The 15,655-nt window shown below is 43.0% G+C and overlaps 1 non-coding gene across 1 annotated transcript; it reads right to left on the bottom strand.

The window, feature by feature from the left end:
• Positions 1-7,638: 7,638 nt before the first annotated feature.
• On the bottom strand, positions 7,639-7,713 carry Trnas-uga. The gene has a single exon. It is a non-coding gene; the product is annotated as a tRNA-Ser (tRNA).
• Between the last annotated feature and the right edge of the window lie 7,942 nt (positions 7,714-15,655).

Raw genomic sequence — 15,655 nt, 5'->3', positions numbered from 1 at the left:
TGACTATTACAGCGCCACCTATCACAAAGCGAAAAATGTGGTCCTACTAAAACATTCATATTTCTTTACGTACTACACGAATATGTAATAATAAATGGGGGTTCCTATTTTTAAAAAATGCAGTTGATATCCGTTTGACCTATGGCAGCACCATCTAGCGGGCCAACCATAGTGCCAGCTGGTTTCCCCCTTCAAGCTAGACGAGTTTCGTTCTTGGTACTTTTTCGTTTGATGCTTATTTCGTGAGATATTTGGCCCGGTCACTATGAATGGACCACCCTGTATAGATTGAATGATATCCGGGATTGGCTACAACCCTGTCTCACTCCCTTCCCAACCACTGTTCCCGTTTCATGCCTCTCGACTCTTCTTACTGCCATCTGGTTTCTGTACAAATTGCAAATAGTCTTTGCTCCCTGTATTTTACCCCTGTCATCTTCAGAATTTGAAAGAGAGTATTCCAGTCAACATTGTCAAAAGCTTTCTCTAAGTCTACAAATGCCGGAAACGCAGGTTTGCCTTTCCTTAATCTATCTTCTAAGATAAGTCGCAGGGTCAGTATTGCCTCATGTGTTCCCATATTTCTACGGAATCCGAACTGATCTTCCCCGACGTCAGCATCTACCAGTTTTCCCACTCGTCTGTAAAGAATTCGTGTCAGTATTTGGCAGCCCTGGCTTATTAAACTGATGATAGTTCAGTAATTTTCACACCTGTCAATACCTGCTTTCTTTGGGATTGGAATTATTATATTCTTCTTGAGGTTTGATGGTATTTCGCCTGCCTCATACATCTTGCTCACTAGATAGTAGAGTCCTGTCATGGCTGGCTCTCCCAAGGCTATCAGTAGTTCTAATAGAGTGTTGTCTATATCCGGGGCCTTTCAATTTCTTCATGCAGTATCATACTCCATTTTAATCTTCAGCTACGTCCTCTTCCATTTTCATAATATTGCTCTAGAGTACATCGCCCTTGTACAGACCCTCTGTATACTCCTTCCACCTCTCTGCTTTCCCTTCTTTGCTTAGAACTGGTTTTCCATCTGAGCTCTTGATATTCATACAAGTGGTTCTCTTTTCTTCCAAAGCTCTCTTTAATTTTCCTGTAGGCAATTTATATCTTACCCCTAGTGATATATCGCTCTACATCCTTACATTTGTCCTCTAGCCATCCCTGCTTAGCCATTTTGCACTTCCTGTCGGTCTCATTTTTGAGACGTTTCTATTCCTTTTTGCCTGCTTCACTTACTGCATTTTTGTATTTTCTCCTTTCATCAATTAAATTCAGTATCTCTTCTGTTACCTAAGGATTTCTACTAGCCCTCGTCTTTTTACGTACTTGATCCTCTGCTGCCTTCACCGTTTCATCTCTCGAAGCTACCCATTCTTCTTCTACTGTATTTATTTCCCCTGTTCTTGTCAATCATTCCCTAATGCTCTCTCTGAAAATCTCTACAACCTCTGGTTCTTTCAGTTTATCCAGATCCCATTTCCTTAAATTCCCACCTTTTTGCAGTTTCTTCAGTTTTAATCCACAGTTCATAGCCAGTAGTCAAGATCTACCCCTGGAAATGTCTTACAATTTAATATCTGGTTCCTAAATATCTGTCTTACCATTATATGATCTATCTGAAACCTTCCAGTGTCCTCAGGTCTCTTCCACGTATACAACCTTCTTTCATGATTCTTAAACCAAGTGTCAGCTATGATTAAGCTATGCTCTGTGCCAAATTGTACCAGGCGGCTTCCTCTTTCATTCCTTACCCCCATTCCATATTCACCGACTACTTTTCCTTCTCTTCCTTTTCCTACTACCGAATTGCAGTCCCCCATGACGATTAAATTTTCGTCTCCCTCCACTGCCTGAATAATTTCTTTTATCTCATCATACATTTCTTCTATCTCTTTGTCATCTGCGGAGGTAGTTGGCATATAAACTTGTACTACTGTAGTAGGCGTGGGCTTCGTGTCTACCTTTGCTGGCCGGCTGCGGTGGTCTAGCGGTTCTAGGCGCGCAGTCCGGAACCGCGCGACTGCTACGGTCGCAGGTTCGAATCCTACCTCGGGCATGGATGTGTGTGATGTCCTTAGGTTAGTTAGGTTTAAGTAGTTCTAAGTTCTAGGGGACTGATGGTCACAGATGTTAAGTCCCATAGTGCTCAGAGCCATTTGAACCATTTTTCTACCTTTGCTACAATAAAGCGTTCACCATGCTGTTCGTAGTGCCTTACACAGGTTGCTATTTTTTTATTCATTATTAAAACTGCTCCTGCATTACCCCTATTTGATTTTGTATTTATAACCTTAATTCACCTGGCCACAAGTCTTGTTCCTCCTACCACCGAACTTCACTAGTTCCCACTACATCTAACTTTAACCTATCCATTTCCCTTTTTAAATTTTCTAACGTTCCTGCCCGATTAAGGGATCTGACATTCTACACTCCCATCCGTAGAACGCCAGTTTTCTTTCTCCTGACAACGACGTCCTCCTGAGTAGTCCCCCAAAGAGTTCCAAATGAGAGACTATTTTACCTCTGGAATATTTTACTCAAGAGGACACCATCATCATTTAACCATACAGTCAAGCTGTATGCACTCAGGAAGAATTACGGCTGTAGTTTCCCCTTGCTTTCAGCCGTTCACAGTACCAGCAGAGTGAGGCCGTTTTGGTTAATGTTACAAGGCCAGATCAGTCAAACATCCAGTCTGTTGCCCCTGCAACTACTGAAAAGGCTGCTGCCCCTCTTAAGGAACCACACGTTTGTCTGGATTCTCAAAAGATACCCCTCCGTTGTTGTTGCTCCTACAGTACGGCTATCTGTAATGCTGAGGCTCCCAAGCCTCCCCATCAACAGCAAGGTCCATGGTTAATGGGGGTGGGGGGACATCTACTAATGTGTCTTAATTACATTCTCCTGGAGACATATGAGTCTCAACTTGTCTTGGACAAGGACAGAAGCTGAAGCACTAAATTAAAATTTGTTCTACAACTAGGACTTGAACCTGGGTCTGCTGCTTTGTCCGGTAGCCTTACTAACACTACACCATTGTGGCAACCACACTCGCACGGCCTACCCCCGTCCAGTGCCCGTGCTGAAGGTGTGAATTGAAGTTTGTGTTAGGGAGAGCATTGAACTAAGTAGTCTGTGCAGCTGTGGTAACCAGACTGATACAGTTATGTAGTGGTTAGCACATCTGCCTAGTAAGCAGGAGACCAAGGTTCAAGTCCTGGCTGTGGCCAAATTTCAGTTCAGTACTTCAGTTTCTCTATTAAATGAACATTAGAACGTCTACACCTATTACCTGGGAATCGCTCTATAGTATGTGGAAGAGGTAATAAATCATAAAATATTTCCTCTCGTCCCAATCGCGGATTTAGCACGGATAGAATGACTACGTCTATGCGCCGCGTGAGCTATCATTTGGCTCAACTTATCTGTGCGATCTCTATGGATAGATACATAAGGAGCTGAAGAACATTCGTATTTTGTACCTTTAAAGACCATTCTAGGAGTTTATAAGCAATTTCTCGCGAGAGTCATTCCTGGAGTGTCTGTCAGTTAAGATTTTTCCAGATTTCTGGTACATCTTCTCGCCAGGCAAAGAAACCATTGCCCATTCACGAGTCCTATATGCTTGATTAGGTTTCCATATGGGCCACACCAAAGAGCTGCAGTTTTACAGTGTGGGTAAGAATAAACGGACGTATCCATTATACAGTTGTACAACACCTAAACGAGTAATGTGCGCATATAGGTATCACATGTTACACAACACATTGGACAAGTCTACGTCATGTGACAATGTTTTCTCATCTGTCTATAAGGGACAGTCGAATGAAAACGAGGCAGATCGGAAAAAGTAAGTAAACTGTTTATTATTTCAAAAGTAATCACACCAACTATTAATACATCTCGCTCACTATGAGACAAGACGGTCAAAGCCTGCGTGGAAATATGTTTGTGGTTTCCTAGGGAACAGTGAATGCACAATCTTAGCCATAAAAACTGACGGTCGGCTGGCCGACACAGAGACTAAGTCCGAGTCGTTCACTTAAGGTGGCCAATAAAACCGATCGCCTCTGACAACGCTAAGCCGCCATCTGCACAATCTGGCAACGCTGTAAGATGCGGAAGTGTCAGGAAGAAGTGTTGTGTACTTACAAGATACTCTGAGTCGTATTACCCCGTAGTCTAGTGGTATGCCGGCACGGTACTCAGCATGTTCGGTTGGAGGGTTAGCTGCCCTCTGTAATTAAAAAAAAATACTGAGTTAATGGGTCAACGACGAAATGAAACGGGTGTCTTGAGACGTCCGACCCGAGCAGATACAACGAACGAAAACGAACAAAATGAGATTTAAAAAAAAATTGGTAATCGTCGTGCATTCTAAACTTAGAGTTTCGTGTTCGTGTCCAGCTGTATCTATCTTTTTTTTTTTACTACATTATATAGTGTTCCTGTTTGGATCAATGTATTGATATTTAGTGTTCCAATGAATGTTTTCTTCTTGTAGGGAAGTTTACCAGAGATCTCCGATATTCTCTTCTGTGCTACCCTGGACTCTCCAGAATTCAAAAGTTCAGATGCTGTCTGTCGACGGGCGAGTTGTGTACCACCTAGGGTAAAGTTGAATTTACTTGAACAGTTCATGTTTACTTGTGTTGAAGCCTTTGGAACCAAATATTTTCAGTAGAGTTCATTGAGATAACAGACGGTGACCAGAGTACTGGTGATTATCACTCAAATGTGTCTGGATTTTGGGTTCAACGGGTTGAATAGCCGTTGAGGATTGTGTTAGTATTTGGTCCACCCCAAGTATTTGATTTCGTCGGTACCGCCCATATCTGGGAGGCTTTCCCCTATCCGCCACCTGGGAAGGCGCTCAATGGAGCGTCTAACAGAATTACATGGGATTATTATTATTATTACTATTATTATTATTATTATTATGTCATCAGGAAATTCGATGTGGTGTATCTTGTATCACTGAAAAAGGTGTTTGTTGTTCGATTCAATATCTGCATCACATAAATATAGTTTATAATTACGTTACATTGCTGCAAGCAGACATATTTCTCACATTATCTTAGACAGTTGCTACCTGTTCGGGCGGACTAAGGCGCTGCAGTCATGGATTGTGCAGCTGGTCCCGGTGGAGGTTCGAGTCCTCCCGCGGGCATGGGTGTGTGTGTTTGTCCTTACGATAATTTAGGTTAAGTAGTGTGTAAGCTTAGGGACTGATGACCTTAGCAGTTAAGTTCCATAAGATTTCACACACACTTACAAGTGTTAGCCGGCCGAGGTGGCCGAGCGGTTCTAGGCGCTACAGTCTGGAACGATGCTACCGCTACGGTCGCAGGTTCGAATCTTGCCTCGGGCATGGATGTGTGTGATGTCCTTATGTTAGTTAGGTTTAAGTAGTTCTAAGTTCTAGGGGACTGATGACCTCAGAAGTTAAGTCCAATAGTGCTCAGAGCCATTTGAACCATTTTTTGCTGCCTGTTACTTCATCAAAGGCATTTATGTGGGAAGCATTGTTGCAATACAGACGTTCAAATTATCAGATTTCTGTAATTTCAGTTCGATACCAGATCGTTCTGCCGGCCGGGGTGGCCTAGCGGTTCTAGGCGCTACACTCTGGAACCGCCCGACCACTACGGTCGAAGGTTCGAATCCTGCCTCAGGCATGGATGTGTGTGATGTCCTTACATTGCTGCAAGTAGACATATTTCTCACATTATCTTAGACAGTTGCTACCTGTTCGAGCGGTCTAAGGCGCTTCAGTCATGGACTATGCGGCTGGTCCCGGCGGAGGTTCGAGTCCTCGTGCGGGCATGGGTGGGTGTGTTTGTCATTAGGATAATTTAGGTTAAGTAGTGTGTAAGCTTAGGGACTAATGGCCTTAGCAGTTAAGTCGCATAAGATTTCACACACACTTACAAGTATTAGCCGGCCTGGGTGACCGAGCGGTTCTAGGCGCTACTATCTGGAACGATGCTACCACTACGGTCGCAGGTTCGAATCTTGCCTCGGGCATGGATGTGTGTGATGTCCTTAGGTTAGTTAGGTTTAAGTAGTTCTAAATTCTAGGGGACTGATGACCTCAGAAGTTAAGTCCCATAGTGCTCAGAGCCATTTGAACTATTTTGAACCAGATCGTTCTAATCGGATTCAGTCAGTCGGTCTAAATGTGAATTTCCGACTGCGACTCTCATCATATGACGGACTCGGTAAACCACATTCCTAATCGGACTGTTGAATCTAGATCACTTATCTATGACAGGGCCTGAAGTCTGATACACTATGGAAAATACTAATACTATGTGCTTATTACAAACATCCTATTTAAATATAAATATATGACGTAACGAGGCAGAATTCGAACCTGCGACCGTAGCGGCCGCGCTGTTCCAGACTGTAGCGCCTAGAACCGCTCGGCCACCTCGGCCGGCAGATTTTTACAGGACCACAGCCCCATCCATCAGAACAGAGCATTGCGCAAGATTGATTTCAGGACCAAGAGAGGGTAGAGCTGTTGCCGTTTGTTCCACGATCAACCCGATGGAGAATATGTGGGCAGAGGTAACGAGGTCATTGCCATGTGGACCTACAAATGCACGCGATCATTCGACGAATATAGAAAACGTATCTACATCTACATCTATATATACGTATGTACTCCGCTAGCCACCAAACGGTGCGTGTCGGGGGGCACAATTCGCGCCAAAGTCATATTCCCCCCCTCTGTTCCCCTCGTGGATCGCGCGAGGGAGAAACGACTGTCTGAACGCCTCAGTACGAGCTCTAATTTCCTACTCTTCATCCTCGGCGAAGATCGGATTTCGGAATTTAGTGAACAGCCCTTTCCGTTTAGAGTGTCGTCTATCTGCAAGTGTGTCCCACTTCAAGCTTTCTATGAGATTTGTAAAGCTCTCGCTATGGCTAAATGTACCAGTCAGGAATCTTGCCGCTCTTCTTTGGACCTTCTCAATCTCTTGAATCAGACCCAACTGGTAAGGGTCCCATACAGACGAACATTACTCTAAGACTGGACAAACTAACGTATTGTAAGCAATTTGCTTTGTTGAAGGACTGCATCGCTTCAGGATTCTGCTAATAAACCACAATCTAGAGTTAGCCTTGCCAGTTACTTGTGTAATCTGATCATTCCGTTTGAGATCATTTCGAAAAATCACACCCAGATACTTGACAGACGTTACCGCTTCCAGAGACTGGACGTTTATTTTGTACTCGTACATTAATGGGGAATTTCGACTTGTTATACGAAGTAGGTTACACTTACTAATATTGAGAGATAACTGCCAGTCATTACACCACGCATTTATTTTCTGCAAATCCTCATTGATTTGTTCACAACTTTCAGCTGATACTACTTTCCTGTAGACTACAGCATTATCGGCAAACAGTCTAATGACGCTGTCAATACCATCAACCAGATCGTATATGTAAATTGTAAAAAGCAGCGGACCTATTACGCTGCCCTGGGGCACACCTGAAGTTACGCTTGTTTTTGTTGGTCACCCCATTCAGGACGACATACTGCTCTCTGAATGAGACTTTCACTCTGCAGCGGAGTGTGCGCTGATATGAAACTTCCTGGCAGATTAAAACTGTGTGCCCGACCGAGACTCGAACTCGGGACCTTTGCCTTTCAGGGGCAAGTGCTCTACCAACTGAGCTACCGAAGCACGACTCACGCCCGGTACTCACAGCTTTACTTCTGCCAGTACCTCGTCTCCTACCTTCCAAACTTTACAGAAGCTCTCCTGCGAACCCGCTTCTGTAAAGTTTGGAAGGTAGGAGACGAGGTACTGGCAGAAGTAAAGCTGTGAGTACCGGGCGTGAGTCGTGCTTCGGTAGCTCAGTTGGTAGAGCACTTGCCCGCGAAAGGCAAAGGTCCCGAGTTCGAGTCTCGGTCGGGCACACAGTTTTAATCTGCCAGGAAGTTTCATACTGCTCTCTGTCTGTTAGAAAACTTTCTATCCAATTGCATATGATGGGAAGTAAACCATCAAACTAAACTATCGTGGGCCATAGTGGAATCAATGCCCCGACGACTTCGAGAAATGTTACGTAATGATGGTGGGTGAGTTGGTTACTAAGGGTATGCTTGTCCACAAAACCCATGTGGACAATTATCTGATAATCGGGCAAGCTTTGCTTTGACGCAGCTCTTTAGCATACAAGTCCATTTACTTTCAGTCTCATCCACACAGTTCTTGCAATGCAAGGCAAGTGAAAAACCTCATTCACTCGACGCCAACTGAGGAATTGGTTGGCGCATGTGTTGTTCACTGTCACTGGAATCAATGACTGTGTGTGTGTGTGTGTGTGTGTGTGTGTGTGTGTGTGTGTGTGTGTGTGTGTGTGTGTGTGTGTGTTTTCGTGTTCAAGTACAATCTGAATCAATACTATCAAAATTAGAGAGACAAGCAACAATAAATATTGCGTCAAATACAACTGTAAAATATTTTAATCCAGTGGCTAGTTACTACAAACTGAATTTTTACCAAACCCATATCTTGCATATTACGTTAAGTAAGTAACATGTATTAACTTCATAATATCGTTAGCAGAGACAGTGCTCTCTTGTCGCGGCTCGCGACAAGTGCAGCGATTAGCAGTGCCCAGTGCCACGGCGATTTGTTCATGTTGGCTGAGCGTCGACACTGCAGCAGACGCTTCGCCATAAATAGAAAGAAATCACCTTGGCTCTGACTGCAGTGAGCGGACATCACTGTCTGCATGTTCTTATAATAACCAACGTGAGACTCCACTCACAGGTGCCATGGAGCAATTGGAACGGGTATCATGTCATTAGTCATCAGAATATTAACCAGTGAGGATATCTCCACTCCATTTGGATCCCAAGAAAATAGGAACCTTCTCACACAGTAATGTGAGGTGATATCAAAATTTATCCAACATACAAAAATTAACTGCAGAGCTTTCGTGCACGCAGCAGTAGCACACAAGGAAATATTATGTCCTGGAAGCGTATATTTCATTTCCTCCTCTCATATGAACGCCTTTGTTTTAGTATGAAGCGAGAAAAAAAAGACTAAAGTTTCTGAGAAGCATATAAGTCATTTCCTCTTCTCATATGATAGCTTTTGTTTTAGTATGAAGGGTTCTGAAGCATAATATGTCACCAGATTCTTATCGTAGGCCCTATCGGAAACGCAAAAAGCAGGGAACTCCCATTCTTTTGTCCAACAGTCTGTTTCCTTTCATGCATTACTACCGCTCGCAGGTTCTTATATAAGGACTTGCGGGCATCAAGTTCTTCAGCACAACGAGCCTTATGTTACAGAGCTGATTAAGGTATGGAGAACATGCAACAAAGACGAGGTCCCCTAGAGCAGTGAAGATATTTGCACATGTCTGTATTCAGCAATGAGTGCCAGCTGCCACAGTACTTTACAGAGTTCATGCGGCAGACAACACAACTATGAGTGCACTTCAGACTTCAAAAAAAATGGGTCTGAGCACTATGGGACTCAACTGCTGAGGTCATTAGTCCCCTAGAACTTAGAACTAGTTAAACCTAACTAACCTAAGGACATCACAAACACCCATGCCCGAGGCAGGATTCGAACCTGCGACCATAGCGGTCTTGCGGTTCCAGACTGCAGCGCCTTTAACCGCACGGCCACTTCGGCCGGCTCTTCAGACTTCATTTGTAAGTCGTCATAGGACGGACGGAAACGTCAAATTAACGTAGCTTTCCTAGTCATATTCAGTCCAGAATGAGGTGTTATTAAGGTAGTTGAGCGTTGTAGAAATTACGCTTTGATAATTCCCATATGAGTATTCCGATAGCCAAAAGAACCGGTTAGTGTGAAACTATCGGGAAGTACATTAATATCATGCTGCAAAAACTGGAGACAATACGTGGACTCTTTCCTTTTCTGGTTAATCTCTTACTGTTATTTAGGATTCTCTCTGTCCTACCGTAATGCAAATGGAACTTCACATTCATGGGGCGCTTTCCGCTATTCTTGACAAACATTAGCAACTTTTAATCACTGCAAGTAACAACTGCATGATGATAATGGTACGGATTGCAGTGGATGTGGTGGTGCTATGTTGTAAAACAGCTTACAGTACCGTTAATGGTGGCGCACATAATCCAGCGCTGATTACCTACGTAAATAAAGATAGTGCGGTGGCGTCGTCGCTTCTCTCTATTTGGCATCAGCTTGAGTAATCTGATTTAACGAACATAGTACTCCATTCACGACCTCCTAATAATACAGTATGACTACAGAGATAATCGTGCTGGTATTACATTAATTTTACAGTGAATTGCTGGACAAATATTACCATCAGCTATGCAGCTGAATGTCTCACTACACAGATACTTTATGTTGCACTTGGTTATGTGATCAGCTGCTTCCTGCTTCGTAAATGCTTGTATACTGACCATTCATTACTTGACTAAATATGCGCTGCATTCTGATTCCCATGTATATGACATGGGTTAGCGAAAAGCAATGACTAAGGAATGGATGCCGTTGAAGTCGCGTTACATTGATGGCAAGACAAATGTTCGAAAATCACCTATATTGCCTTAAAAACAATTGTATCTTAAATATCGAAGGACAGACGTCCACACTGTCACACGGCGTTGAAATACAGCAACGACGGCAGATAGAAAATTCATGACCGCCCTGGTTTCGAACCTGGACCTTTTGCTGACTAGGCAGACGTGCTGACCATTGCACTATCGGGACACAACGTCCAAGCTGGCTGCAGGACCTATCTATACGCGCTCCTCGTCAGACGAAAATTCCCATCTTTGCCGCATACCACATACGCTGTACCCCCCCCCTTTCCCCCCTCCGTCCATTAATCCACTCGCTCGCAGCCACACTGTATTCGGGCGAGGGTTCGAACAATGACGTGCGTCTAGCACTGAAAACTTTCGATGGCCCCTCAAGACCTGAATAATTACACAGGATATTTCAGGAGAACAGTAAATATTGTAGGAGGTGGTAGTGCAGATAAATGTCAGAAAAATGTCATATAACATGTGTGCAGTTCATACAGCTGGGTTCAATGCACTTTCGTTTCGTTTGTTGGTCCTTACAGGACCCCATTGCCTACACTTCCTTGAAAATGAGATTCCAGCATTATTGAAAGAGGTTCCTTTTGCTACAAGAATGCGTACGTTCCTCCAGCATGACGGGGCTGCTGGACATTCTAGTCGGCAGGAGACACATCGTCCAAGCCTAACATTTCCTGGATGATGGATCAGTAGATATGGCTGCTTTTCTTGGACACCGAGGTCCCCGACCTTCTCTTTGGAGTTTTGCCTGTGAGGATGGTTGAAAGGCGAAATCTACAAAGAAAAAGTAAACTCAAGAGCCGATTAGATCGTTCGGATTATGAATAGTGCAGCCCTCGTAAAAGAACGCAAAGACGACGTCAGAAGAGCTATACGTGGTGTTATCAAGAGAAGTCAAAAATGGATTGAAGTTGGTGGGGGCATTTTTGAAAATCAACTTTGAACGTCCTCATTTGCCTTTGCTTTGTGTTTGTTAGGGTTACGTACTAACAGCTGTATATCTGTACTCAATAAAAAGTGGACAAATTTATATACAATTTTTTATGTAATTCGTCTACACGACCACCTGCTAAAATATCTACTATTCCTCCTGAAACACCCTGTATATGCATATATGAACAGACTCACACACACACACACACACACACACACACACACACACACACACACACACACACACACACACACACACATTTCTATCTTAAGTGCTATTCGGAAAATGTTTGGCAACTTAGTGATAGTGACGGACTGGAATTGCATTAACCTGCTCATTTAACTAGATATAGTTGTAATTTTCTGTACCATTCATGTTTAATAAGTGATAGTGACAGAGTATCTCATCGTTTACTTTGTGGGAAACCTGCTTCTTTCTGTCCTAGCCTATACTACAGCAATGAGTGATTGCTCAGATTCTTGATACCTCACTGGATGTGCTACTGCAACTGTAGCCAAAGATTCCAATCCCGCTGGAAAAGCATATTTCAAGTCAGATGATTTTGCTCCTCCTCTACTGTCATTGAAAACGATCACAACGAAATTAAGTATAGGAATCCCACGAAACCCTTGAGTTCATACTGCAGTGTTGTGCAGATGAAAAAAAGTTGTTTTTCACAATTATCAGATGACAGTGGGAGTTTGTCAGATTCCACTGATTGTGACTGTATTATTAATTGTTGGTTCACTGGCGCTTTCCTGCCACTTATTGCAACTGTTTTTTGAATGTTAGAGATGGAAGAATAGAGACATCAGATTTTCGCCATGTCGAATATTCGAATTCACTCTATGTCTTCACGTTTCGAGCAACGGCAGAATATCCGTCAGAAAAGCTGACAAGAAGAAGCCAGGTCATGCTTGTCTTCTGGCAGGTGTGCCAACGACAGTGATCTCAATAACAATATTGTATAGCAAAAATAAGTTGCCAAATCAGCCACTGGAGAAGCTCCAAAATTGTGAATCGCGTCTGGTAAATACACTTACAAGGTTTCGGTTCGATTAAGGCAGTGAAACACAAATAATTGTCGCAGTTATTAATTTATGACGTTTCGCTTGCACTCAGTGCATCGATGTACTGCAAGTAATTACACTCTAGCCCTTAAACCTAGTTTCAGAAGTCCGAATAAGACTCATTGACATATAATGAGGATATTCCGGCCCTTGCAACCCACAACTTTGAGACGAAGTTATAGTCATTTCCAAGGTCACTCACAGAACACATCAGCTAGTATCCTTCCTGGTAGTATAACTGAAACTTGGCAATAGCGCAGAATATGTTTAGCAACCCTGTGACCGACGAGTTACTTCCTTGATGGCAGAGAACAATCCTGCTAAATTCACTTGATATTATCCTGTCATTTCAACTGAATAATGTAAGTGATTTTCTCTTGAGAAGTGATATAAGAGTATCAGTTAGTGTTTTGAGTCCACGGAAGTCGTTCCACACGGGAAATACAGCTACTCTCATCTCTTCTGTTACGATTTATCTGTCATAGCGGCTAGTGGCTACTGTTCCAATAAGAAACTCACAGACGCCGCACCTTTTCGCTAGCTCCGAAGTATATCCTTCTCAATTAATGTTCTACCACCTGTTGTGTGTACAAAATTTTGTCCGCAGCTCGTGGCTTAATGGCTAGCGTTGCTGCCTCTGGATCATGGGGTCCCGGGTCCGATTCCCGGCCAGGTTGCGGATTTTCTCTGCCCGGGGACTAGGTGTTTCTTTTGGCATCATCACTTTATCATCATCATCGTTTGTGAGCGTGGCTAGATTTGAATGTGTAAAAAAATTGGAGTGCATAAAAATTGGGACTTTGTACGGCTGCTGCTGACCGTGCAGTTAAGCGCCCCACAAACCAAACATCATCATCCTCATTATCAACCAACCAACCATGTGTCCGCCTGCTTAGCTGGGTGGTAACGTGGTCGTCTCCCACGCAACTGGGCCCGGGTTCGATTCCCGGCCGGGTTGGAAATTTTCTCCGCTCATTCCAGGCCGGCACAGTGACTCAGCGTATTCGGTCAGAGGGTTAGCTGCTCTGTAATAAAAAACTGAGTAAATGGATGAACGGCTAACTTGAACAAGCGTCATGGGACGTTCGCCCCGAATAAATAGAACGAACGATAACGGACAAAATGAGCTTTACCAAAAAAAAAAGAAGAAGAAAAGAAAGGTAACGTGCTAGCCTGCCGGTTACAAGCTGCTTTCGTTTCCCTTTCGAGACTCGCTGGAAGCCGTATTTTTAATTCTTTTGTAGCAGAGCTACAAACAGGCAGATAGAAACTCAGTAAGGAAATCGTAAGACAACGCTCGAGAAAATTCGTCTTGTTACTTTCAATACCCCTTAGTGTCAGAGCGAAAACCTTATGGTACTGCAAAAATCATATTGTCACTTTTGTTTCCCGCCGACATATTTTTTGTTCCTGTGAATACATAATTTTATCTATGAACCGCCACATTTTCACAGTACTTGAGTATGATATAGGACATGAAGTAAATAGACCTTTTCTAAGTCAAAAGTCGGTAATATCCTATCAATTTGTGTTAAATAGGCACAGATGTCTTACAGACAGTTAATGATTTATTAAGATAGACTTCCATCTTGATGTTTCTGTAGTAAGTTGAATTTAATTTCAACTAGTAAAGTGAATATTTAATTTCTCTTTGATTATTACAGTTGTGTTCAATAAACTAATAGAAAGCGCAGTTATATCAGCAACAGTATATTCTTTCACAATATCTAAAACAATCTGACAACGCTAAAGTAGTTCACAAATTCTGCGCCTGTAGAAACCTACTGGTTCTAACAAATTTATTAAACCAGTGTAGTTTAAAGAGCACTTTCGTCTAGAAATGAATTGCCTTGACGGTTGATCGATCAAGAGTGGGAAAGGTAAAATTTTACGAGTATATTATCAGAGGGACAAGTGCCTGACATGACTTCCCTATCAATCTCCTGCATAGTTTTGTTTCTCAAATCAACAGAGTGCGTTATCATGCATCTGCACATGTGATGAAGTTTTGTCGGTCGATTTTCTTACACTAAGACCGAGAAGTGTCTCAATTGTTGGCAAAAAATTCCAGCTGTCATGGACACACCCTTTTGGAGCTATCAGATGGAAAATATTTATGTTCACACTACTCTTTTCTCGAGTTTTCGTCTTTTTTGGGGGGGGGGGGGGGCTCAGCCTTTCATTTCTTGTTAGGAAGTTAGCGATAAAGGTATTATAACTCGTCACCAGTAATAGTATTACTCAATGTGTGACCTGATGACGTTCAAGCAAAACTGCAATAATAGTCACTCCGCTGGTTTTTGTTATTTCGAGTTAGAGCATGCAGGGCTCCTACACCAAAATTCTGAACCTTGTCTTTTGAATGCAAATGTCACATGATGATTAAATGGTAATCCATCCCTTATATAAGTAGTCGAGACATTCTTAATGTGGAAAATCATTCTTGCTAGAAAGATCTTTGTTGAAACAAGAATAACTTTTTGTGGCGTGTATTTCGCAAAAGCACTCGCTCCATACACAGTTGAAATCTTTCGAGCTGCCTCCTCTGCATTCATCCCTCTGTTATACCAAAAGTAAATACTGTGTTGCAGATGTTACACCTTTTTCCACTTGCGACCCAATTTTACAACGCTTAACCGTAGTTCATGCTTTTAAAGTATAAAAATCCAATGCTTAACTGCAAGATGATAACTAGAACCTCAAATTCGAAAATGACAGTTGATACATACACTGACAGCGACGCGCCGCGTTCACCTGGGCGGTGCCCGATTTCAGGCGGCGGGTGACGTCCGGCCGGTGACCGGTAGCCGCTGCATCGTGAGGAAACGCTCGAGCGTAAGCTGAACTGATTGCGACGCAATCACGAGCTGTCCTGAAGAATTGATTCTGAAAGTATTTGTTATTAGTAGTGGGTAAAATTTGAAAGGAATTATCTTCGATGTTCAATCAGATCCATAACTTTAGACGAGGACCGAAATGTGGTAAAGAAAAAAAGAAAGAAAGATACGGTTGGACGCGAACACGCGACTCTAAGTTTAGAATGCACGACGATTACCA

This window comes from Schistocerca piceifrons, chromosome X (genome assembly GCF_021461385.2).
Source record: "Schistocerca piceifrons isolate TAMUIC-IGC-003096 chromosome X, iqSchPice1.1, whole genome shotgun sequence".
In the NCBI taxonomy this organism is placed as follows: domain Eukaryota; kingdom Metazoa; phylum Arthropoda; class Insecta; order Orthoptera; family Acrididae; genus Schistocerca; species Schistocerca piceifrons.
This window is presented reverse-complemented; position numbering and strand designations above follow the sequence as displayed.